A 26,075-nucleotide genomic window follows, 5' to 3' on the forward strand; every position below is an offset into this window, starting at 1 on the left:
TATATTATAAATGAAAGAAAGTAAAGAAATTTAAGAGGAGGAAAAATGTCTCTATTTCATTCAAACTAGTGAAATGAGGACACCAGTGTACTGGGATAAGTTATGTGGATATAATAATACAATGCTTAGAGCAAACAATTAAAAAGCTTTGCAAAGAATTACAATCAAACACACTACAGATAAATGAAAATAAGATTTTTAAATGTTCGAGTAACACAAAGAGGCAAGAAAAAGAAAGAAATGAAAGAGAAGAACAAGAGAAAAATTAAAATGTCAGACTTAAGCTCCAACAAATCAATAATTACATAATTTCTAAGTCAGTGGTTGGCAGAGTGGATTAGTAAACATGCTTCCACTATACTCTGTGTACAAGAAACTCACTTCAAGTATAATGATATAGAAATGTAGAAGGATGGAAAAAAGATACATCATAAAAATTTTAATAAAAGAACAACAGGCATGGCTATGTTAATATTAAAAAAGCCACAATTTAATAAATATTACATAAACTTCCCAGCAAAGGAATTTACCAGAGTAAGCAAGGGTCATTTTATTATGATAAGGGTTGATACAATAAAAAGACGTATTTCTTTAAAATATTTATAGGAACATTTTCATATCCAAAGATACTAAAGTTTAAAGAGCTATGTAACATGAAGACAAACATTTTCAACCCCTATCCGCAAAAAGGATTAACTTTTGATAATAAAAAACCATTACAGATTGGGAGGGGGGACCTTCAAGATGGCGGAGGAATAGGACGTGGAGATCACCTTCCTCCCCACAAATACATCAGAAATACATCTACATGTGGAACAACTCCTACAGAACACCTACTAAACACTGGCAGAAGACCTCAGACTTCCCAAAAGGCAAGAAACTCCCCACATACCTGGGTAGGGCAAAAGAAAGAAGAAAAAAGAGACAAAAGAATAGGTACTGTATCTGCCCCTCTGAGAGGGAGCTGTGAAGGAGGAAAGGTTTCCACACACTAGGAAGCCCCTTCACTGGTGGAGACAGGGGATGGTAGGGGGGAAGCTTCGGAGCCACGGAGGAGAACGCAGCAACAGGGGTGCAGAGGGCAAAGCGGAGAGATTCCCACATGGAGGATCGGCGCCGACCAGCACTCACCAGCCCGAGAGGCTTGTCTGCTCACCCGCCGGGGCGGGCGGGGGAGCTGGGAGCTGAGGCTCGGGCTTTGGAGGTCAGATCCCAGGGAGAGGACTGTGGTTGGTGGCGTGAACACAGCCTGAAGGGGCTAGTGCGCCACAGCTAGCCGGGAGGGAGTCAGGGAAAAAGTCTGGAGCTGCCGAACAGGCAAGAGACCATTGTTTCAGGGTGCATGAGGAGAGGGGATTCAGAACACTGCCTAAATGAGCTCCAGAGATGGGCGCGAGCCGCAGCTATCAGCATGGACCCCAGAGACGGGCATGAAACGCTAAGGCTGCTGCTGCCGCCACCAAGAAGCCTGTGTGCGAGCACAGGTCACTCTCCACACCGCCCCTCCCGGGAGCCTGTGCAGCCCGCCACTGCCAGGGTCCAGTGATCCAGGGACAACTTCCCCGGGAGAACGCACGGCGCGCCTCAGGCTGGTGCAACGTCACGCCGGCCTCTGCCACCGCAGGCTCGCCCCGCATCCGTACCCCTCCCTCCCCGCGGCCTGAGTGAGCCAGAGCCCCCGAATCAACTGCTGCTTTAACCCCGTCCTGTCAGAGCGAAGAACAGAGGCCCTCAGGCGACCTACACGCAGAGGCGGGGCCAAAGCCAAAGCTGGACCCCAGGAGCTGTGCGAACAAAGAAGAGAAAGGGAAATCTCTCCCAGCAGCCTCAGGGGCAGCGGATTAAAACTCCACAAACAACTTGATGTACCTGCATCTGTGGAATACCTGAATAGACAACGAATCATCCCAAATTGAGGAGGGGGACTTTGGGAACAACTGTAGACGTGGGGTTTGCTTTCTGCATCTAATTAGTTTCTGGTTTTATGTTTATCTTAGTTTAGTATTTAGAGCTTATTATCATTGGTAGATTTGTTTATTGATTTGGTTGCTCTCTTCCTTTTTTTACATACATATATTTTTTATTTTCCTTTTTCTCTTTTTGTGAATGTGTATGTGTATGCTGTTTGTGTGTTTTTTTCTGTATAGCTTTGCTTTTAACATTTGTGCTAGAGTTCTGTCTGTATTTTTTTTTCTTCAAGTATAGTTTTTAGTGCTTCTTATCATTGGTGGATTTTTTTTTGGTTTGGTTGTTCTCCTCTTTCTTTCTTTCTGACTTTTTGAAAGTTACTTTTTCATTTTTAAAAATTAAAAAAATTTTTTCATTTTAATTACTTTATTTTACTATTTTCATTCTTTCTTTTTTTTTTCTCTCTTTTCTTCTGAGCCGTGTGGCTGACAGGGTCTTGGTGCTCTTCCCGGGAGTCAGGCCTGAGCCTCTGAGGTGGGAGAGCCGAGTTCAGGACATTGGTCCATCAGAGACCTCCCAGCTGCACGTAACTTCAAATGGCAAAAGCTCTCCCACAGATCTCCATCTCAACGCTAAGACACAGCTACATTCAATGACCAGCAAACTACAGTACTGGACAACCCATGCCAAACCACTAGCAAGACAGGAACACACACCCACCCATTAGCAGAGAGGCTGCCTAAAATAATAAAAAGTTCACAGACACCACTGAACGCAGTCATGCCCACCAGAACAAAGGCACCAGTCCCCTCCACCAGGAAGCCTACACAACCCACTAAACCAACCTTAGCCACTGGGGGCAGACCCCCAAAACAATGGAAACTATGAACCTGCAGCCTGCGAAAAGGAGACCCCAAATGCAGTAACTTAAGCAAAATGAGAAGACAGGGAAACACACAGCAGATGAAGGAGCAAGGTAAAAACCCACCAGTGCAAACAAATGAAGAGGAAGTAGGCAGTCTACCTGAAAAAGAATTCAGAGTAATGATAGTAAAGATGATCCAAAATCGTGAAAAAAGAATGGAGAAAATACAAGAAACGTTTAACAAGGACCTAGAAGAACTAAAGAGCAAACAAACGAACAACACAATAAATGAAATTAAAAGTTTTCTAGAAGGAATCAATAGCAGAAAAACTGAGGCAGAAGAATGGATAAGGACCTGGAAGACAAAATAGTGGAAATAACTACTGCAGAGCAGAATAAAGAAGAAAGAATGAAGAGAATTGAGGACAGTCTCAGAGACCTCTGGGACAACATTAAACGCACCAACATTCAAAGTATAGGGGTCCCAGAAGAAGAAGAGAAAAAGAAAGGGAGTGAGAAAATATTTGAAGAGATAATAGTTGAAAAATTCCCTAATATGGGAAACGAAATCAAGTCCAGGAAGCACAGAGAGTCCCATACAGGATAAATCCAAGGAGAAACACGCCAAGACACATATTAATCAAAATATCAAAAATTAAATACAAAGAAAAAATATTAAAAGCAGCAAGGGAAAAGCAAGAAATAACATACAAGGGAATCCCCATAAGGTTAACAGCTGATCGTTCAGCAGTAACTCTGCAAGCCAAAAGGGAATGGCGGGACATATTTAAAGTGAGGAAAGGGTAAAACCTACAACTAAGACTACTCTACCCAGCAAGGATCTCATTCAGGTTCGATGGAGAAATTAAAACCTTTACAGACAAGCAAAAGCTAAGAGAATTCAGCACCACCAAATCAGCTTTACAACAAATGCTAAAGGAACTTCTCTAGGCAGGAAACACAAGAGAAGGAAAAGTCCTACAATAACAAACCCAAAACAATTAAGAAACTGGTAATAGGAACAGACATATCAATAACTACCTTAAATGTGAATGGATTAAATGCTCCAAACAAAAGACATAGCCTGGCTGATGGATGCAAAAATAAGACCCGTATATATGCTGTCTACAAGAGACCCACTTCAGACCTAGGGACACATACAGACTGAAAGTGAGGGGATGGAAATAGATATTCCACACACATGGAAATCAAAAGAAATCTGGAGTAGCAATTCTCATATCAGACAAGACAGACTTTAAAATAAAGACTATTACAAGAGACAAAAAAGGACACCACATAATGATCAAGGGATCAACTCAGAAGAAGATATAACAAATGTAAATCTTTATGCACCCAACATAGGAGCACATCAATACATAAAGCAAATGCTAACAGCCATAAAAGGGAAAATCGACAGTAACACAATCATAGTAGGGGACTTTAACACCCCACTTTCACCAATGGACCCATCATCCAAAATGAAAATAGATAAGGAAACACAGCTTTAAATGACACATTAGACATGATGGACTTAATTGATATTTATAAGACAGTCCATCCAAAAACAACAGAATACACTTTCTTCTCAAGTGCTCATGGAACATTCTCCAGGATAGATCATATCTTGGGTCACAAATCAAGCCTTGGTAAATTTTAGAAAATTGAAATCATATCAAGTATCTTTTCTGACCACAATGGTATGAGACTAGATATCAATTACAGGAAAAAAATCTGTAAAAAATAGAAACACATGGAGGCTAACCAAACACTACTAAATAACGAAGAGATCACTGAAGAAATCAAAGAGGAAATCAAAAGATACCCAGAAACAAATGACAATGAAAAGAGGATGACCCAAAATCTATGGGATACAGCAAAAGCAGTTCTAAGAGGGAAGTTTATAGCAATACAATCCTACCTCAAGAAACATCTCAAATAAACAACGTAACCTTACTCCTAAAGCAATTAGAGAAAGTAGAACAAAAATACCCCAAAGTTAGCAGAAGGAAAGAAATCATAAAGATCAGATCAGAAATAAATGAAAAAGAAATGAAGGAAATGATAGCAAAGATCAATAAAACTAAAAGCTGGTTCTTTGAGAAGATAAATAAAATTGATAAACTATTAGCCAGACTCATCAAGAAAAAAAGAGAGAAGACTCAAATCAATAGAATTAGAAATGAATAAGGAGAAGTAACAACTGTCACTTCAGAAATCCAAAGACCATGAGAGATTACTACAAGCAACTATATGCCAATAAAATGGACAACCTGGAAGAAATGGACAAATTCTTACAAAAGCACAAGCTTCCATTACTGAACCAGGAAGAAACAGAAAATATAAACACCAATCACAAGCACTGAAATTGAAAGTGTGATTAAAAATCTTCCAACAAACAAAAGCCCAGGACCAGATGGCTTCACAGGCGAATTCTATCAAACATTTAGAAGAGAGCTAACACCTATCCTTCTCAAACTCTTCCAAAATATAGCAGAGGGAGGAACACTCCCAAACTCATTCTTCGAGGCCAACATCACCCTGATACCAAAACCAGAGAAAGATATCACAAAAAAAGAAAACTACAGGCCTATATCACTGATGAACATAGATACAAAAATCCTCAACAAAATCCTAGCAAACAGAATCCAACAGCACGTTAAAAGGATCAGACACCATGATCAAGTGGGGTTTACCCCAGGAATGCAAGGATTCTTCAATATATGCAAATCAGTCAGTGTGATACACCATATTAACAAATTGAAGGAGAAAAACCATATGATCATCTCAATAGATGCAGAAGAAGCTTTCGTCAAAATTCAACACCCATTTATGATAAAAACCCTCCAGAAAGTAGGCACAGAGGGAACTTACCTCAACCTAATAAAGGCCATATATGACAAACCCACAGCCAACATCATTCTCGGAGGTGAAAAACTGAAACCATTTCCTCTAAGATCAGGAACAAGACTAGGTTGTCTACCCTCGCCACTATTATTCAACATAGTTTTGGAAGTTTTAGCCACAGCAGTCAGAGAAGAAAAAGAAATAAAAGGAATCCAAATCAGAAGAGAAGAATTAAAGCTGTCACTTTGCAGATGACATGTTACTATACATAGAGAATCCTAAAGATGCTACCAGAAAACTGCTAGAGCTAATCAATGAATTTGGTAAAGTAGCAGGATGCATAATTAATGCACAGACATCTCTTGCATTCCTATACACTAATGATGATGAATCTGAAAGAGAAATTATGGAAACACTCCCATTTACCATTGCAAAAAAAGAATGAAATACCTAGGAATAAGCCTACCTAAGGAGACAAAAGACCTGTATGCAGAAAACTAGAAGACACTGATGAAAGAAATTAAAGGTGTTTCAAACAGATGGAGAAATATACCATGTTCTTGGATTGGAAGAATCAACATTGTGAAAATGACTATACTACCCAAAGCAACCAAAGATTCAATGCAATCCCTATCAAACTGCCAATGGCATTTTTCACAGAACTAGAACAAAAAATTTCACAATTTGTATGGAAACACAAAAGACCCCGAAGAGCCAAAGCAATCTCGAGAAAGAAAAATGGAGCTAGAGGAATCAGGCTCCTGGACTTCAGACTATACTACAAAGCTACAGTAATCAAGACACTATGATACTGGCACAAAAACAGTAATATAGATCAATGGAACAGGATAGAAAGCCCAGAGATAAACCCACGCACATATGGTCACTTTATCTTTGATACAGGAGGCAAGAATATACAATGGAGAAAAGACAGCGTCTTCAGTAAGTGGTGCTGGGAAAACTGGACAGCTGCATGTAAAAGAATGAAATTAGAACACTCCCTAACACTGTACAAAAAAAGTAAAGTCAAAATGGATTAAAGACCTAAATGTAAGGCCAGACACTATCAAACTCTTGGAGGAAAACATAGGCAGAACAGTGTATGACATAAATCACAGCAAGATCCTTTTTGACCCACCTCCCATAGAAATGGAAATCAAAACAGAAATAAACAGATGGGACCTAATGAAACTTAAAAGCTTTTGCACAGCAAAGGAAACCATAAAGCAGACAAAAAGACAACCCTCAGAATGGAGAAAATATTTGCAAATGAAGCAACTGAAAAAGGATTAATCTCCAAAATATACAAGTAGCACATGCAGCTCAATATCAAAAAAACAAACAACCCAATCCAAAAATGGGCAGAAGATCTAAATAGACATTTCCCCAGAGAAGATATACAGATTGCCAACAAACACACAAAAGGATGTTCAACATCCCTAATCATTAGAGAAATGCAAATCAAAACTACGATGAGGTATCACCTCACACCAGTCAGAATAGCCATCCTCAAAAAATCTACAAACAATAAATGCTGGAGAGGGTGTGGAGAAAATGGAACCCTCTTGCACTGTTGGTGGGAATGTAAATTGATACAGCCACTATGGAGAACAGTATGGAGGTTCCTTAAAAAACTAAAAATAGAACTACCGTACGACCCAGCAATTCCACTACTGAGCATATACCCTGAGAAAACCATAATTCAAAAAGAGTCATGCACCACAGTGTTCATTGCAGCTCTATTTACAATAGCCTGGACATGGAAGCAACCTAAGTGTCCATCGACAGATGAATGGATAAAGATGTGGCACATATATACAATGGAATATTACTCAGCCATAAAAAGAAACGAAATTGAGTTATTTGTAGTGAGATGGATGGACCTAGAGACTGTCATATAGAGTGAAGTAACTCAGAAAGAGAAAAACAAATACCGCATGCTAATGCATATATATGGAATCTAAAAAAAAAAAAAAAAAAGGTTCTGAAGAACCTAGGTGCAGGACAGGAATAAAAACCCAGAAGTAGAGAATGGACTTGAGGACACGGGGAGGGGGAAGGGTAAGCTGGGATGAAGTGAGAGAGTGGCATGGACATATATACACTACCAAATGTAAAATAGATAGCTAGTGGGAAGCAGCCGCATAGCACAGGGAGATCAGCTCGGTGCTTTGTGACCACCTAGAGGGGTGGGATAGGGAGGGTGGGTGGGAGACGCAAGAGGGAGGGGATATGGGGATATATGTACACGTATAGCTGATTCACTTTGTTATACAGCAAAAACTAACACACCATTGTAAAGCAATTATACTCCAATAAAGGTGTTTAAAAAAAAAAAGCCATTACCAATTGGTGAGAGAAAAACTGAAACCGTGAATAGATACATGGGCGTAGGTTACAAGCAGATAACTTTCTCTAGATCAGTATCTAATGACCAGTATAAATACTGAAAAATATTCAACCTCACAAAAGTAATTAAATAAATGCAAATTAGGAGAAAATGTAATTTGTTAAGCTAATGAAATAAAGGAAGATTAGAAAGTTGATTTGAAGATCCACCGGCAAGTTGCAGAAACATCTTTATTATTGTCATTTATCTGATGAAATCGACATACAAATGCTTGTGAAAAATTTTAACAACCTCATTTTTAAAATGAATTTGACAACCTTTATAAAAAGCCCACAAATACCTATACCCTTTAACATAGTATGTGTTCTTCCAGGAATCTTTATGAGATAACCTGTGACAGAGATTTACATGTAAACATATTAATTGCAGCGCTATTTGTAATAATAATAAAGCTAATATATACTGAGTGTTTAATATGGGCAAGATCCTATTATAAAACCTTTATATATTTGTGGTAAAGACAGTTAGTGTTCATCAAATATTTCAGGGGTTTCTCCATGTTTTCCAGCCTTTACACCACTTCAGCTGAGCCCAAGTGGCTGTTCTGGTCAATAGACTGCCCGGACCTGAAGTGTGTTGCTTCTGGGCTGAGGCAGTTACAAGCCAGTGTACTTTGTCCACCCTTCTCGTCCTCTGCTAAGAGGACCTTCGAAGCCATGTGAACATATGCTTGTGATGACAAAGAAGCATTACAAGAGGAAGATAGTCTTGTTTCTTAAGTTAACAAGTAGAAGAGATTTCCAGTAATGCATGTCAGACTTGATGTGAGCAAGAAATATGTTTTCCTGCCAAGTCACTGGGATTTCGGTTGGTATGTTATTCCAGCATAACCTTGACTGACTAATAAAGTACATTAACACACACAATCCATTGGAAATCCCTAACAGGTAGGAACAATCATTTCTTCATGTTACATTTGAGGAAATGAAGATATAGTGTGGTTAAGAAAAAAATTATCACCGTGAAACATGCTGTGAGTGCTGCCTGGTGTGATCTTGCTGTTTATTATGAGGGCTGATTCTTGCTCATGGGAGTTCATTCCAGCCTGTGGTTTGTAATTTTATACTGTGTAGCTTAAAATTTGCATAATATACAGCTATTGTTATAGTTTTTAATCTGTGAGAATCGCTCCGCTCCTGTTCTGTGGAGAAACTGTATCCAAGGATTGGCTTTAAAAGCAGTCTTCCTATCTATTATAATAACTATTGTTATTGAAATCAGTTAAAGTAAAGCTCCAGGTCTCGTAAAAAAAATATATACTAATATAAATTGAAATTCCTCTTACTACAGATTCCTAGAAAAGAAGCATGATATGTAGTAAACATTGTTTTAAATGCATAGCTGAGCTTACAAGAAAGGAAAATCATCAAATACTAGAAATAAAGAAGAAACCCTTAATAAACAAACTGAGGCCATAAGCAGGTGTTGTCACTGCCGTGTAGATGTGATGGGTCACGAGGGGTCTTTGGGGTTGGTGCCCACACAGGAGGAGTGGTGAGGACCTGGGTCTCCACGTGAGGGGCTGTGAACTGAGAGATGCCTCCAGAGCCAGAATCTTAAAGGAGTAAATCTCACTGGACCAGGGGAAAAAAATCAGCTTTTGGCACAGGAAGAATAAATGTCTTTCTCTGCCTCAAATCTGACCAACCAAAAAGTTTCTCATAAATATATGAAAGCTTAAACTTGCACTTCATATGGAAATTAGAAATTTATACCATATTTGTGTGCTGAAAGATCTCAAGGTGCAAAAGTTACCCAACTTAAAACAGGTTGATGGAGCTTCTGCAGCTACAAAGAAACAAAGGCAAATGGCTCGGGTGGGATACTCTCACCAAGCAGGAGAGGAGGGATTCTCATGGGGAAAAACTATAACAATTTCTGTGCATTAGCTCAATATCAAAAAAACAACCCAATCCAAAAATGGGCAGAAGAGCTACATAGACATTTCTCCAAAGAAGATATACAGATTGCCAACAGACACATGAAAGGATACTCAACATCACTAATCATTAGAGAAATGCAAATCAAAACTTCAATGAGGTATCACCTCACACCAGTCAGAATGGCCATCATCAAAAAATCTACAGACAGTAAATGCTGGAGAGGGTGTGGAGAAAAGGGAACCCTCTTGCACTGTTGGTGGGAATGTAAATTGATACAGCCACTATGGAGAACAGTATGGAGGTTCCTTAAAAAACTAAAAATAGAACTACCATATGACCCAGCAATTCCACTACTGGGCATATACCCAGAGAAAACCATAATTCAAAAAGAGTCATGTACCACAATGTTCATTGCAGCTCTATTTACAATAACCAGGACATGGAAGCAACCTAAGTGTCCATCGACAGATGAATGGATAAAGAAGATGTGGCACATATATACAATGGAATATTACTCAGCCATGAAAAGAAACGAAATTGAGTTATTTGTAGTGAGGTGGATGGACCTAGAGTCTGTCATACAGAGTGAAGTAAGTCAGAAAGAGAAAAACAAATACCGTATGCTAACACATACATATGGAATCTAAAAAAAAAAAAGGTTCTGAAGAACCTAGGGGCAGGACAGGAATAAAGACACAGATGTAGAGAACGGACTTGAGGATATGGGGAGGGGGAAGTGTATACTGGGATGAAGTGAAAGAGTAACATTGACATATATACACTACCAAATGTAAAATAGATAGCTAGTGGGAAGCAGCCGCATAGCACAGGGAGATCAGCTCGGTGCTTTGTGACCACCTAGAGGGGTGGGATAGGGAGGGTGGGTGGGAGACGCAAGAGGGAGGGGATATGGGGATATAAGTATACATATAGCTGATTCACTTTGTTATACAGCGGAAACTAACACACCATTGTAAAGCAATTATACTCCAATAAAGATGTTAAAGAAATAGATTGACATATATACACTAATATGTATAAAATGGATAACTAATAAGAACCTGCTGTATAAAAAAAAAATTTTAAAAAGATGTTAAAAAAATAATAAAATTATAAACTTTAAAAAATAATAATTAGTGTGCATTATGCAGATTTCAGGCTACACATAAAAAAATTACAAATCATATGCAGGAAAGAACTTCCACAAGCAAGAATCATCAGGCGTTATAAGCAGCACAATTAGATCATTATAAGCAGCACAATTAGACCAAGAATCATCAGGCATTATAAGCAGCACAATTATGCTCATAGTATGGTTTACATGTTTATGAAATTTAAGGTCAAGACACTAGGCAAAAAGAACAGGCAGCTTTGAAAAATGGAATAAGTTGCACAAATAGAATAAAATAGCCACCGAAGCAGAAAGAAAAATAAATTAGCTAAGTAGCCGATGAGACACATTTAATGAGCGAATTAGTGAATTTGGAATTTGTAGAAAGAGAGAGGAAATAGCTAAGAATGTTGCATAATGATTGAGATGTGTAAGAAAAGAAGATAATTCAATACAGTAGTCTCCCCTTGTCCATAGTATCCCTTGTCTACAGTTTCACTTTCTGCAGTTTCAGATATCTGTGGTCAATTGCAGTCTGAAAATGTTAAATGGAAAATTATGAAAATAAGCAATTTGTAAGCTGTACACTTTTTGCATAGCATAATGAAATTTTGTGCATTTCACTCAGTCCTGCCGGGGATGTGAATCATCCCTTTGCCCAGCATATCATGTCCATTAGTCACTTAGTAGCCACTGGGTTATCCGATTTCCTGTCAATATCACAGTGCTCGTGTTCAAGTGACCCTTGTTTTACTTAATAGTGGCCCCAAAGCACAAGAGGAGTGATGCTGGCCATTTGGATCTGCCAAAGAGAAGCCATGAAGTGCTTCCTTTACGTGAAAAGGTGAAAGCTCTCCACTTAATGAGGAAAGAAAAGAAATTGTATGCTGAGGTTGCTGAGATCTACAGTAAGGATGTATCTTTTATCCATGAAATTGTGTAGAAGGATAAAGAAATTTGTGCTGGTTTTGCTGTTGTTTGTTGCACCACAGTGTTGTGTGATAAATGCTTAGTTAAGATGGAAAAGGCATTAAATTTGTACAATAAGGTATTTTGAGAAAGAGAGACCACATTCACGAAACTTTTATTTCAGTATATTGTTATAATTGCTCTATTATATTATTATTGTTAATCTATTACTGTGCCTAATTTATGAACTTTATCATAGGTATGTATGTATAGGAAAAACATTACATATATATACACACACACACATATATACACACACACACATATATATAATACATACATACATATATATCCACAGCTTCAGGCATTCATGGTTTGGTATATCCATGGCTTCCAGCATCCACTGGGAGTCTTGGAAAGTATCCCCCGTGGATAAGAGGGAACTACTGTACGTCTTACTGGATTTCCAGACATATAGACAAAAGAGCTGGACAAAAATATCTCATGTAGTGGCTGATTTTTGTCTGGTATGTTGAAATAAATAATTTCTCAGATTCAAATTAGCTCAATGTATCCTTAGCAAAAAAAAAAAAAAAAAAAGAAAGAAAAAAGTATAAACATCTAGGTAAAACATAACAGCATTGTAAAATAACACAGAAAAAATAAGTTTATGAGTAGTATAATTGCACTGACAGCAGACTTCTTCCTTAATAAGGCATGCTGAGGAAATTCTGAGGCAAAACATCACTTAACACAGAAGTCTATAAACCCATATAAACTAAAATTCAAGTGAAAGGATTAAAAAAAGGAAAAAGAAAAGACTTAAAGAATTTGCTATTAACAGAGCCTCATCAAAGAACTATTAATTAAAATATATTTTAGAAACAGGGAAACTGAACCCAGAAAAAAAAGATTGAATTCAAGAAGCACTTGTGAGTAAAGAAAGTGATACATTTGCGGGCAGATCTAATAAGAAAAGGCTATATAAACACCACCTCTATATTAATAGTGACTCATTTAGGGGGGCATAAAAACAAGATGATTACAAAGTACTGTAGAAGAGTAACATGCCAGAAATGGGGACAGGGTAATAGATGTCAGAGCCTACAAAAGCCTTTGCAGTATTTTAAGGAGGATAGAAATAGTATCAGCAGTGAATTTTGTTATTAAGCCAGTTATCGTTTAAGAACAGGATATTGAATGGGACAGTACAGTGCGGAGGCTGCCCTTGAGTCATTTGTCACGGCTAGCAGCCGCGTTCCCTGGGGGTAAATTCAGTGGGCTTACTCTTGGCTTCCCCACAGGAAGGTGCCGAGGCAGGAGCCGTTTCACACACACCCCCTCCGCCAACACAGGAAGAGCTCTTGCTTGCACATGATGTCAGAGAGAGCACTGCTTATGGCAGAGGAAAGGTCCTGCAACCTTCCCATAAAACTGCCGTGATAGAGGCACTTCCAGTCAAAGAAGAAGTGCAGATCCTCTGGGTAAGTCTTTACCTCTCATGCCATCTTCGTGTGCCTTGATTTGAAGGAGTCAGGAGACAGAGGAGAAGGAGGAAGTCAAGAAAGGGACGCTGAATATATTAAATCTCTCTCCCATCACAGGCGTCTGGGGCAGGTGAGTGGAGAATGATTGGGTTTGACGTGGGATCCAAGTTTTAATTTAGAGTGGCTGAAATTGTAACACGAGTAGATGCAAATAATCAATAAACAATCTATAATAGAAATAGAAGAGTTTCATTTGAGCCAAACCGGACTAGGAGACACCGATTCTAGAAACACTTTAATTGTGTCCTGCAGGACTACAAAATAGGGAAGGCTTCTATAGGCAAAAACAGCAAAGGTACATAAATCATTTGTCAAAAATCAGGATTGGGACTGGCAAGAAGTAAAGGTGTTTGTTAAGCAAGAATTGGTTGGGGTCTGAAATGGTTGCATAGTTACAAGGGGAGACCTTGTGACCATAAGGTTGCAGCTGGCACCTGCTAGTAGATATTGTTTTGAAAATGGCTGAGGGTATCCTTTAGTTTGATACAGTTCAGAAAATTCAAGTTCCCAGGGATGCGGGAATGTGTCTGAAACCACATCCACAATGGCCACCGGGCTCCATTTTGAATCCCTGAATCACAGTTACTCCATTTTGATTTTTAAATGCATTCTTTTCTTTAATGGTTAAAGCTGTTGAACAGTGTGTAATAAACAGGCCAGGAGACAGGCCATTCTCATTAACATAAAGTTCAAGCCATAATGACTTCTGTATACCTCAATATGTGAAAATTTCTTCTATCACACTTGAAAGTGAATAGTAACTCTCTAAAAGACAGAACTGAAATTCATAACAAAATTGTGGGTTCTGCCCAAGATGACATCCAAATTGAAGAAGGGCATTGCTACATGGCGTGTTAGAAGAATCAGTGGGAGAAACATTCATTCATGTGTACAAGGAGACATGTTCAGGGGTCTGGATTCTCCATGAAATTGAATACTTTGAGTTAAAAGTGTATGCAAATTAAAGAATAATGTTTCATATTGTAAATATAAAAAGTAACATTTAGGAAATTAAGCAAGTTGCAAAAGGATACATGCAGAATGATATCATTAATATAAAAGCCTAAACACAAAAAAGTATAATAAGCATTTTGTGTTTATATACATTTTTGTGTTATATATATTTTGTATAAATATATATGTAAAGCCTTAAGTAATTCTTGGTTATGTGGACAAATATATTACTATGTCTAATGTAGAATCAATTCCAAACTTTAACTATTTGTACTATTTTTTCAGCATTTTGTTAATATTCACAAAAATAAGTAATGATTTATATGTTTTTACACTATTAAGTGTGTTGAAATTCTTGATATTGGCTTAAGTACAGTTCTGTTTAATGATATTAGAAAATTTCTTAATTCTGCCTACAACATGACATGGGTTTTGCAGTCTAATGCATTTTTAATAACACAGCAGTGCATCCATCTATGGCCCATTCCTTTGTACATAAAAGGAGATGGCAGTCGTCATATGCCATTAAGTGTTTATCAATGGAGTGAATGTAATTTCCCTAAAGCATTACTTATTTACACTAACATTGTTAAAAACAGTGTCATACACACACACACACATATGTGTATATATATAAATATATATATATATATATTTATAATCATTTTATCCAGTGGAACTTGATGATAATAAAACCCACTCATACAAATAACATAAGATCCAAAAAAGGTATTTTAAGATACTATATTTTTGAGTTAACTTATCAAGCTTGATACGTTTGTAAGTTTAATACATTCTGAAGTTTAAATTATCAAAGTTTTGAGGTGATAATTTATTTTACTTCAGTATCGTAGAGATCGATTTTTAATCTTACTTACAAGTTTAACATGACCTTCCGTAGTTGAGGTCGCTTAATACATGGAGTAATGTCCTTTGTATTTTAATCGTGACATAGGATCATAAATATTTAAAATATAAATGGAATGAAAAATATAATCCACTTATCTTCTTACAGTTGAATTGACCCAAGAAAGGAAGTTGATAAAATTACCATAGAAAATTAACAAATGTTTTCCTCATAAATGGCAGTCCTTATTTCTTGCATGGATGATCTGTTTGTAGGAAGATTCTGGAAGCCTACATAAAGAATATAATTTTTATGATAGGGCTCAGTGACTGCCTTTATCCAAGGTCAAGTTTCCCTGAAAATTTGAAGACCTAAAATTCTGAAGTTTATAAATTTCAAGATTTATTTACTCTTGATAATATGCCACCTCTTAGTTCAAAGGAAAACAATACATATACATTTAAGAGCTAAGAAATAAAGCTTAGTAGAGTATTTAACTTTATATAGCTCTTTAAAATGAAAACTTTTTATGACTTGAGTGCAAGATAGTAAAAAAAAAATCATAGATTAATTTTTCTTCACCATGGATTTGGAGCTTTAAATGAAAGTTGAAAGTGACCATAAAATGTTCTATTGGTTTCATACTTTCCAAAGGAAAAAAAATATTGGTGATAATGTATGACTCCAACTATGTACTTTACTTGGCTGACTGGGGAGGAAACAATATATGAATATTAAGACAGTGTCTATAAGACAACAGTAAATCCTTTGAAAAAAATGTAATTTGGGAAATCAGACACTTTTCTTATTTTTATTAAAATTATAAATTTGATTAATGTTTTCACTGAATTGACAGATTAGCTACATTGTTTTCTCTGTTTATGCTGATTAATTTCCACCTACTAATTATATTTTGAAAGATCCTACCTGCAGATTTTGGGAAGGAGTAGATTGATTACAAGTGGTCTTATGAGAATATGTGTGAAAAAAGCTCAGGTTCTTCTACATGGAATTAATCATAACAATGTGAATTAACTTTATCCCTGTGAATTGAATGCTTGGTAAAATTGGCCTAATGTATTATTTTGGCATTAATTCCAGTCACACAGTTTGGTCTCATGTAAATTTAAGAAATGTAATCTTTTCTTTCCTCTCTCCTTTTTACGTCCTTCTGTCATTCCCTTAGCCTAATGCTTCTTGCTCAAAAAACAAAATCGTGAGATGACCAGTATAGTGAAAATTATCAATCTCATAAATTTTGAGTCCAAATGCCCTAAAATTTTGAGTCTCTTTTGACTCCAAAATTTTACTTCAAGAAAGTTAGAATAAGAACACAATTATGGAGAGAGCTAAATTTTGTTTCAAAGTTCTTTATTACCATCATCATCATTATTATCATTGTTATTATTATTATTATTTTTAATCTAGGGAATTGTCAACAATCAATAAGGAATTATGTAAACATATTGTTGTATATCCAGAGAATGGACTTCAATGGCCTTGCAACCATTAAAAATATCATAGAAGAATACCAGCCTACATGGAAAGATATTACTGATATTTCTTAAACTGATAATAATTAAAAGTATTACATACAACAAAGATGCCCTTCAATAGGTGAATGAATGGACAAACATCAAGACAATGGAATAATGATCAGAAATAAAAAGCACTATTGATTCCTACAACAACACGACTGAATCTTAAATATGCTCTGATAAGTGAATAATGCCCGAACCGAAAGGTTGTGGATTGTATGATTCCATTTATAGGACAATATGGAAAAGGCATTGCATGAAGGCAGGAAGTAATGCTTGTGTGGTGGTGGCTGTTCTCCGGTGTACCTCCCTCGAGTCATGCAAAGAATATGTCCAGTCACAGTTGTAGGAGGACGTGGCCATAGGAAGAAGACCTTTTCCCTTTTTAGTGGGATCCAAAATCTGCTTCATCCAGTCCTCGTTTGAACCCTAACTACCCACAAGTGTAAAACTGAGAAAAAAAATGCTCATGTGACATTGATAAGACATGCATGACATTAAGATCTGTGGCTGTTCATTATAGAGCATTATTGTGGCAATATCAAAATGACAAAATCTGACTACATAAAAAATATGGTTAAACGTACACTTAGCCATATTATAAAAAATCAAGAAATGAGAATTTATTTGTAGCAAATATAATATATGATGGAGTTTTATCTGTAACACACAGAGAGCCCTTATTGTGGAATATAATCATTAAAATGGACAAAGAATATAGACAGTTCATAAATAAGATACAAAATATGAATATATTACAGTATTTTTAGCACTTCAAAGGTAAATGCAGACAATAAGGAGAACCATTTCCCGCATTTAATGACTTTTATTCTATTTGTAGAAGGAGGCTGTTAGGACTATGAATGAGTATAATAGTCTCTAATAATGTTTGATGACATGGAGCATATTTTAGACCCAGTAAGTACTTTTCAAGCAATGAATCTAAGGGGCGTGTTCATCTTTAAAAATCCATTTGTACATACAGTACAAATATTCTAAATTTGTACAAACTTATGCAAAATTTGTATAGATACACATATTTTTACATGAGTGAAAACACTACGAGTAGATGTTTAACTTTCTTATAGCAACAACAGCAAACTCCTCTACATCAAAATAAGGTGACTGGTTGTTAATAGATGCTACATCTATATGTCTATTAAATAATTAATGAAAATTTTATAGATAAGTACATATGAAATATATATAGAGAGAGAGTTCTAAGATTATATATATATAATATAAATTTGGCTGGAAAAGGCAGGTTGCAAATACATATACGTATATTCAAACATATATTAACACATATGGTATATATATTTCAAATGACACATATTTTTAAAATGTCAACCATTTTTAAATGACATCTATACACAGAAAAAAAAAGACTAGAATGGATTGTGTCAGAATGTAAGAAATTTTTAGTCATTGGTTATCAAACTTTGCATTGTATGCTCTTAAAAAGTATTGAGGGTCCCGGAGAGATTTTATTTATGTTGAACATAACTGCTCATATTTATTGTATTATAAATTTAAACTGATAACTTTTTAAACAAAAACAAAGACACACAGAGTAATGACATCCATGTAATGCAGCCTCTGCAACAGAGTACCCATGAAAGGATGAGTGTGAACAAGGCAAATGTAGGTTTAGTATTATTATGAAAACAGTTTCAACCTAACTGACCCCAGAAAGGATCTTGGGAACCCCTAGGCATTCTTGAACCACACTTTGTGTATTGATGGTTTAGGTAGTGTCATTAGTATGAATTTAATTTTTTACCCATATTTTTTATTTTAAGAATAATTTTTCATCTTAATCATGTATGCATAATCAGAAAAAAATCAAATTTATTATTGTAATAACAAAAAGGTCACTAGAAAAGCATCTCCAGTCTGATCTTTCTCATATTCTGCATGTGACACTAGAATACTTTTTCCTGTCTCTATTCTTTCTCCTCCCTTTTGTCCTTCCTTTCTTTCCCTGCCCTTTGACCTTCCAACCATTTCTTTGTTTCTTTTCTTTCTCTTTTTTTCATACAAATCAAACTGAGTACCACACACATATTTATCACTGGATATTTAGAAGAAGGTGACCAATGCCCTGTTTTAGAAACTCATAATTAAATGAAAAATAACATGTAAGTCCTTGATTGTCTTGCATTCAACTCCCATACTAGATAACCCAGATTTGGGATTTTTTCCCATACATTCTCTAGATTGCCTAGAGCCTCATGTTTCCAAATATTTTCTCAGTGTTGAAGGTCAAGTTCAGGCCCCCCACCATGAAGAATTCTCTGAGATTTCTAGAACACAAAGCTTTGCCCCTTCTTTATAAGTCATTGTGAGATCTTCAGTTATCTCTGTTTCTCTGCTCTTCCCAAATACATTTAAAGGAATTTAAGGCAGCAGATGTGTATTATAGTTGATTATATTCCCCAGAGTATCACACATCTTTTCAGTATTTACTTGATGCTCTCTGAAGAACTGTTGGCTTATCAATTGCTTTTGTATCTGAAAATTTAGGAAAAAAAAAAAAAAAAGACTGTCATACATTGAGATAAACGATACTGTTAGACACTCATACTCACTGGCAGGAAATAAAAACTTTATTGTCTTTAAAATGGAAATGACAAAGTATCTTGAATAAAGTTATTATTAGGATATAAAGTGCGAATTGGTATTAGTATAGATGAAATCTCAAAGGTATGCAAATATGATATTAGGAGGTGTGTTTAGAAATTATATAAGAAAGTATATGGAGAATTTTAGAAATTAAACTTAGAAATGTCTTTAACCATTACCTTTTCTTCTTTGTCAAGCGCAGGAGTCCTTCTTATTGTTTTAAAACAAAATCTTTTAGCATTAATTCATAATAGTGGTAGTTTTATCCACTGATTTCTTTCAGAAATATGTTATTAATATACTTTCACAGACCAATTAACAGACCAATGTTGCTATAAGGGCCAGAATAAATTCTTATATAAACAATTTAGAATATTGTCGTTTTCTTATAAGAACCATATATTTTAATTGCATAATTTTAAAATTATAGTGAACCATTTAAATTTAAGAATAAATCGTAAGACCCAACCATATGTTTTATGGGCATTACTACTGTTGAAATTTTATTACATTTCATTCATATTTATCTATATAGCTCTATGTTTACCTGCTCTATCAATATATAACTACACATATATGCATATATAGAGAGAATTGTAGATATAACTTGAATGTTTTGACATGTCTGCAGCATAACATGACAAACTTGTTACACCTTAACAAACAAAATTATGTATTATTCTTATGATACTTTGATTTCCTTTTTAAAATTCTACTTGTGCATTTCCAGTATTTTATTTGGTCATTAGTAATTTTTTCTTTGTTCCTTTGTGAATTTTTTGGCCATGGCTTTGTCATTTGATTGATTAGAGCATTTAATGGAATTTTTATTGACTGGTATGGAGTATATTTTGCACCAGCACCAGTGGTCATGAGTTTGAATTGACAAACAGCTCACATCTACAATATGTCCTTCTATGTCTGTGCAAGAATTTCTGTGAAATATAAACCCAGGAACAGAATCACTGGATTGAAAGATGTGCGTGTGTGTGTGTGTGTGTGTGTGTGTATGTATATGTGTGTGTGTATGTATGTGTGTGTGTGTTAAATTGGATTAAGTGATGCCAAATGCATTCATATTTGTAAGACTTCTCTAGTGTATATGTATGTGGGTAGAAGTAAAAATATGTGTGTAAGTGTGCAATCCTTGTGAATTTCAACATTACTTTCTGATGAAATTTTATCCTTTATCGTGTTCTGGATTAGTTAATATAACAGAAAAGAAACCTCAGGTAAAATCATCTGCTCTAAATTTAAGAATGCAATTGACTATTTTTACAAAATCTTTAGCCTCTTAGAGATTATTTTTATTCATTTTTATGAGTTTTAATTAATTAAAAATTTCCAATGTCTTTGTATTTAAGAATTATTTTCTTTTTTATTTATTTCCAATATTGTCTATTTTGTTTATTTATTTGTTTTATTTCTGTTTTCATTTTGATCACTTTCTTTTGCCTTCCTCTCTTGTTTAATATGTTTGATTAATAACTTAAGACATAGTTTAGCTCATTTATTTTCATAACTTTGCGTTAAAGACCATTATTTTACATTAAAGACCATCATTTATTACATATATTTACAAGATTAAAGAGTTCAAACATATATTATTCCATGTTTATTAATTGCATGAATGGCTTTTTTGTTATAGTAATTTTTTCTGTCAGAGAAATGTTAAATTATTCACCATAATTATGTACAGGTTTACCCAGAAGAGTCCTGATTTATTGCTGTTTTCTCCAGTGTAATTATAAATAATGATACTTTCATTCTCAGAATATCAATTTGTATTACAAATTATGTGTTCATTCTAGCAAAATTATTTCTATTGATCTGTTATGTTTAAGATTTGCTTTATGTATTATGATGCTAATTTTGAAAAAATTATAATAAAAATAAAACTAGTTATATTTTATCTGAGAACTAATTATGTGCTAGGCATTCTTCCATACACCGCCCATGTGTGAAATAATTTAATACTCAAACCACCCTGTGAGGGGGCATTAGCCTCATTATACAGATAACGAAAGTGAGACATAGAGAATTAAATGTTTCCTTAGGTTTCCTTAGTTTAACAAAAATAAAAATAAGCATGATTTCTTATTTAACTATGTATTTTATAATCATTACATCGTTAATTTTACCTCAATCTGAGGGATTCTTGCTTTATAACAGATTAGGATAAATCATCTAAATAAATAATTTAAAATAGGTTTACTTTTGTTCCAGAAAATGACAGAATAGGAAGCTCCAAGCTCTTGTTCCCCCCACGGAGCCATCAAACAACTAAAAACTGGGCTAAATTAACCTTACAAGAACTCTGGATAGAAGGCCTACACCAACCAAGTGAACACCCCATCAAGAAAAAGCCACATCATAAAGGTATGAGATTGGGGCCATTTTCACTTGTGCTTGCCTCATCCCCTCACCAGCTCAACCGGGTATTTGTCTGTAGAAGGTGGCAGCCCAGTCCCCAGTTCTCTCCCTTGAAGTGGAGGAAGCAGAGAAGACTTGCTTGAAACATTCCAACCTGACTGGGGGCTTCCTGAAGGACCAGTGTTTGTTTCGCCTAACTTAGGTCTCAGGCAGGGAAAGCAGTGGACGCCTCTTGGGAAAGCTGTAGGGAGACTGCCCTGGCAGACACCTGGAGCGAGAGAGTACAGGTGAGGCAAACAGTAGACCATCAAAGGCCCGGGGAAGCTAGGGTGATACTCTTGAAAATTAAGACATTTAAATAGCAGTGCACGTGGAAGGGAGAATCAAAACAGCCACCCTCAGACCCAGGCAAGACACATGCTCAGGAAAGACCTGAGAAAACCTTATTATTTAACTACAATCACCATGCTGTACATTAAATCCTTAGAACTTATTCATCTTATAACTGGAAGTTTGTGCTCTTTGACCAGCATCTCTCCATTCTCTCCCACCCCCCTCCCCAGCCCCTGGTAACCACTGTTCTACTCTGATTCTATGAGTTTTGCTTTTTCATATTCTAAATACAAGTGTACTATATGTTATTTGTCTTCCTCTGTCTAACTTACTCCACTTAGCATAATGCCCTCAAGTTCAATCCACATTGTTGCAAATGGCAGGATTTCCTTCTTTCTCATGGCTGAATTTCATTCCACTGCATATACGTGCTGCGTCTTTTTTATCTGTTCATCCGTCAGCAGACTCTCAGGTTGTTTCCATAACTTGGCTATTGTGAATAATGCTGCAACGAACATGGGGTGCAGATCCTAGTTTCATTCCCTTTGGTAATATACACAGGAGTGGAATTGCTGGATCACATGGTACTTCTAGTTTTTAATTTTTTGAGAAATCTTCATACTGTTTACCATAGTGGTTGCATCAGTTGACATTCCCACGAACAGTGCACAAAGGATTCCTTTTCCTCTACATCTTCAGTAACACTTGTTATCTCATATATTTGATGTTAGTCATTCTAAGAGGCGTGAGGTGGTATCTCATTGTGATATTGATTTGCACTTCTCTGATGATTAGTTAGGTTGAGCATCTTTTCATGTACCTCTTGGTCATTTGCATGTTTTCTTTGGAAAAATGTCTATTCAGATCCTCTGTCCGTTTTTAAATTGAATTGTTTGTTTTGCTATTGAGTTGTATGAGTTCTTTATATATTTTGTATATTAACCCCTTATCAGATGTGTGATTTGCAAATATTTTCTCCCATTCCATGGGTTGCCTTTCATTTTGTTGATTCTTTTGCTTTGCAGAAGCTTTTTATTTTGATGTCAAATTCAGTGAGCTCATGCGTTACATTGGCATAAATAAGAGGAAACTATATAATCCAAAACAGAGTTGAAAATTAAACATAATAATCTTCAAAGTTTTTTTATTATTGTTTATTCTCAGATCATATGTTTCTGCATTATACATCATTATCTCTTGCAAACTCAAAATCCTCAATTTATAATTTCGATTGGATTTTTCTTTAAAAAGATTATATATCCCATACAAACCTTATCTTCTAAAATACTTTTTAAAATCTTAACAGAAAAAAGATTACTTTTGTTTGATTACTCTTATATAATAATATATATTCTGTACATACAATACGTTCAAGATGATTAGACATTTAAGGATTTCAGTTAAAATAAATTATGAAATATATACTTATGTATTTTAATAGAACTGATATTCACTTCTTATTTTGAGGTTACCCGGAAAATGTATATGCATAGTACTAAATAATAACTTACTCAATTATTCCATATTAAACACTGTGAGAAATAAGAAAATATTTACTACATTGTTTCTGATCTCATGTAGGGTACTGGGAAGTATGTCAAACGGTACTAAAATTCTTGAAAACAAAGCAAAAAAAAATTACTTGTAAAGTTTGCCAACATGACACACACTCTTTCATGGACTGCCACCTTAGGTAATAGTTAACAGGAAGACACTTTGGTTTTCCATCAAAATTATAAAAATTATATTATAAAATACAGTAATTGATATTTATGTAATCCTTTCTATCTTCTAAACACTAGCTTTGGGCACTTTCAAACCAGTTCATACTCTTATTGAGTCCATTTTTCCGAGGTATTCAGGCTCAGAGTGCTTAAATAAGTTACCTATATTCTTTAACTCCATGGTCCAAGCTCTTTTCACTGTACCTGGGTAAGGACATTAAAGAAGCACAAAATATTAGTAGGAAATAAAGTGGGGGGAATACATACATAAACACAAACAAACACACACACATGCACATATTGACTTTGAAATAGTTTCGAGTTATAAAACTATAAAATAACACTACAAAAATAACACCAGAGAAAGAAAGAATTAAGGAGCGATATGGTCACAAAGAACTTCCGTTTATGAATGTCCTATCCATCTATGGTTTGTGAAAATACAAAATTCCTCAAGTTCAGCAATACAATTTGTTTCTAATCTAAAGGAACTGCCTTCCCAGATTGCTCTTGCAGACATCTTCTTATAGTCTTAAGATTTTGTAATATAGGCAGAGACTGTAAAACTCTATTTACTTTGAAAAGTAAAATATTTCAATCCAGCCATTCGCATAACTCTGGCTTCAACTTCAACCTAAGTCAACTCAGTGGGAATTGGCAGACAAAACAATGTTAATATTCTCAGTTGTTGCCGTACTGTGTCTGCTTTCTCATTCTTATAGAATTCATCCATCTCACTGTATTGAAATGGGTTTATGGCTTCCATAATTCATGTATGGATTAACATAATTTTCAGTGGTAATATTTGTTGAGTTTTAACATAGTTAAGAAAACAAGAAAATAAGCAAATGATATTTACTCATATTCAGATGTTGAAGAATAGCAGGGTTCTAGTATTGAGGACTGAAAAAAGACCAATGACTGTAATAGACAGAGACACAAAGTCTCACCTCTCCTTTCTATTTTGCTGCAAAAACACAATATGCTTTACTGAATGACAGTGGCAATTGCTATGATATCAGCACTTTTCGTACTGTGGCTTTCAAAGACCTCAATGATTATATTAAAGACAATTGCATGTCATCATTTCAAGAATTCTCTTTTAAAGATTCTGGGAATAATTGTGTTACATTTCAAGAAAATGTGTAGATAATAAGGAGTGCGGATTTTATACTAAAAGTGCACTTTCACATGTATATCAAAACATCCCAAAGAACATACCAAAATTTTTTTTTCATACTTCTGCTAGTAATTATTTAGGATGTTTTTCAACAGCCATTGCTGTTTACCCAGAGATCATCCTGCCAAGCATACAACTGCCACAGAATCTACTCTAAGCACATTCTTTCTTCTAGAAATGGAAAACTTAATATAGATACTAATGTCAATAAACACTTTAAAGGAAATTCAAACAGTAAAATTAAACATTCAATTAATACACAGAAAGCTTGGTGGAGATAGATTTAAATGCAGAATTTGAGTGTGGACCAAAAAATGACATGGTAGAATAGAGGAAATTTAGGCGCAATAATGAATTTATTGCACTTCTGTGTGTCTAAGAAACATCTTAATGATATATGGACATGCTCATAGTAGATGATTACATGCTAAGTTATTACATATATATTATAATTTCAAATATGTAAATTTTTGAAATAAAGATTAGCGTGCAAAATGTTTTAAAATATAAATTGCTTTTATCTACACGGCACGGGTATGCATGGTTGCTCTTTATTCATACATCCTTAAGTTTTTCAAATTTTATCATTGATAATTCTTTTATTTTATAAAAATAAGTTGATTTATGCGTTAGAAATAAATTCTATTTTCAATATTTACTCTATAAGCTTTGAAATATGCTAACAGAAAACTAAAGGAAAACAACGTCTATCATGAAAATAGAATTCTTGTACTTCTATGATTTCTTTCAGTTGTGGTGTTTTTCTACACTGTGTATAACCACTGGAAATGCATTATTCTACTTTTTATTTGATATATATACATATATATGATGTCAGGTATATATATCTCTGTGTCTATACACATACATGCATACACATACATGTGTATGTTTTCTGAACATGTGATCAAATGTGAATAATGACAATTCAAATTTTTTTAACATTCATTCTTGAGAAAAATTTGTGTGTTCTCTATTTTTAAAGACAATGAGTTATAAAACTAACTTCAAGATTGTCATTGAA

At 35.2% G+C, this 26,075-nt stretch overlaps 1 long non-coding RNA gene across 1 annotated transcript in view; it reads left to right on the forward strand.

Annotated features, from left to right (window-relative positions):
• The first annotated feature begins 11,793 nt into the window (after positions 1–11,793).
• The window catches only part of LOC137755915 (uncharacterized), a 28,628-nt gene continuing 14,346 nt past the window's right edge, over positions 11,794–26,075 (forward strand). Inside the window, exons 1-3 of the long non-coding RNA XR_011072127.1 lie at positions 11,794–11,929; positions 13,235–13,414; positions 21,668–21,820. This is a non-coding gene — a long non-coding RNA (uncharacterized lncRNA). The remainder of the gene's footprint in view (positions 11,930–13,234; positions 13,415–21,667; positions 21,821–26,075) is intronic.

This window comes from Eschrichtius robustus, chromosome 21 (assembly GCF_028021215.1).
Source record: "Eschrichtius robustus isolate mEscRob2 chromosome 21, mEscRob2.pri, whole genome shotgun sequence".
NCBI lineage: Eukaryota > Metazoa > Chordata > Mammalia > Artiodactyla > Eschrichtiidae > Eschrichtius > Eschrichtius robustus.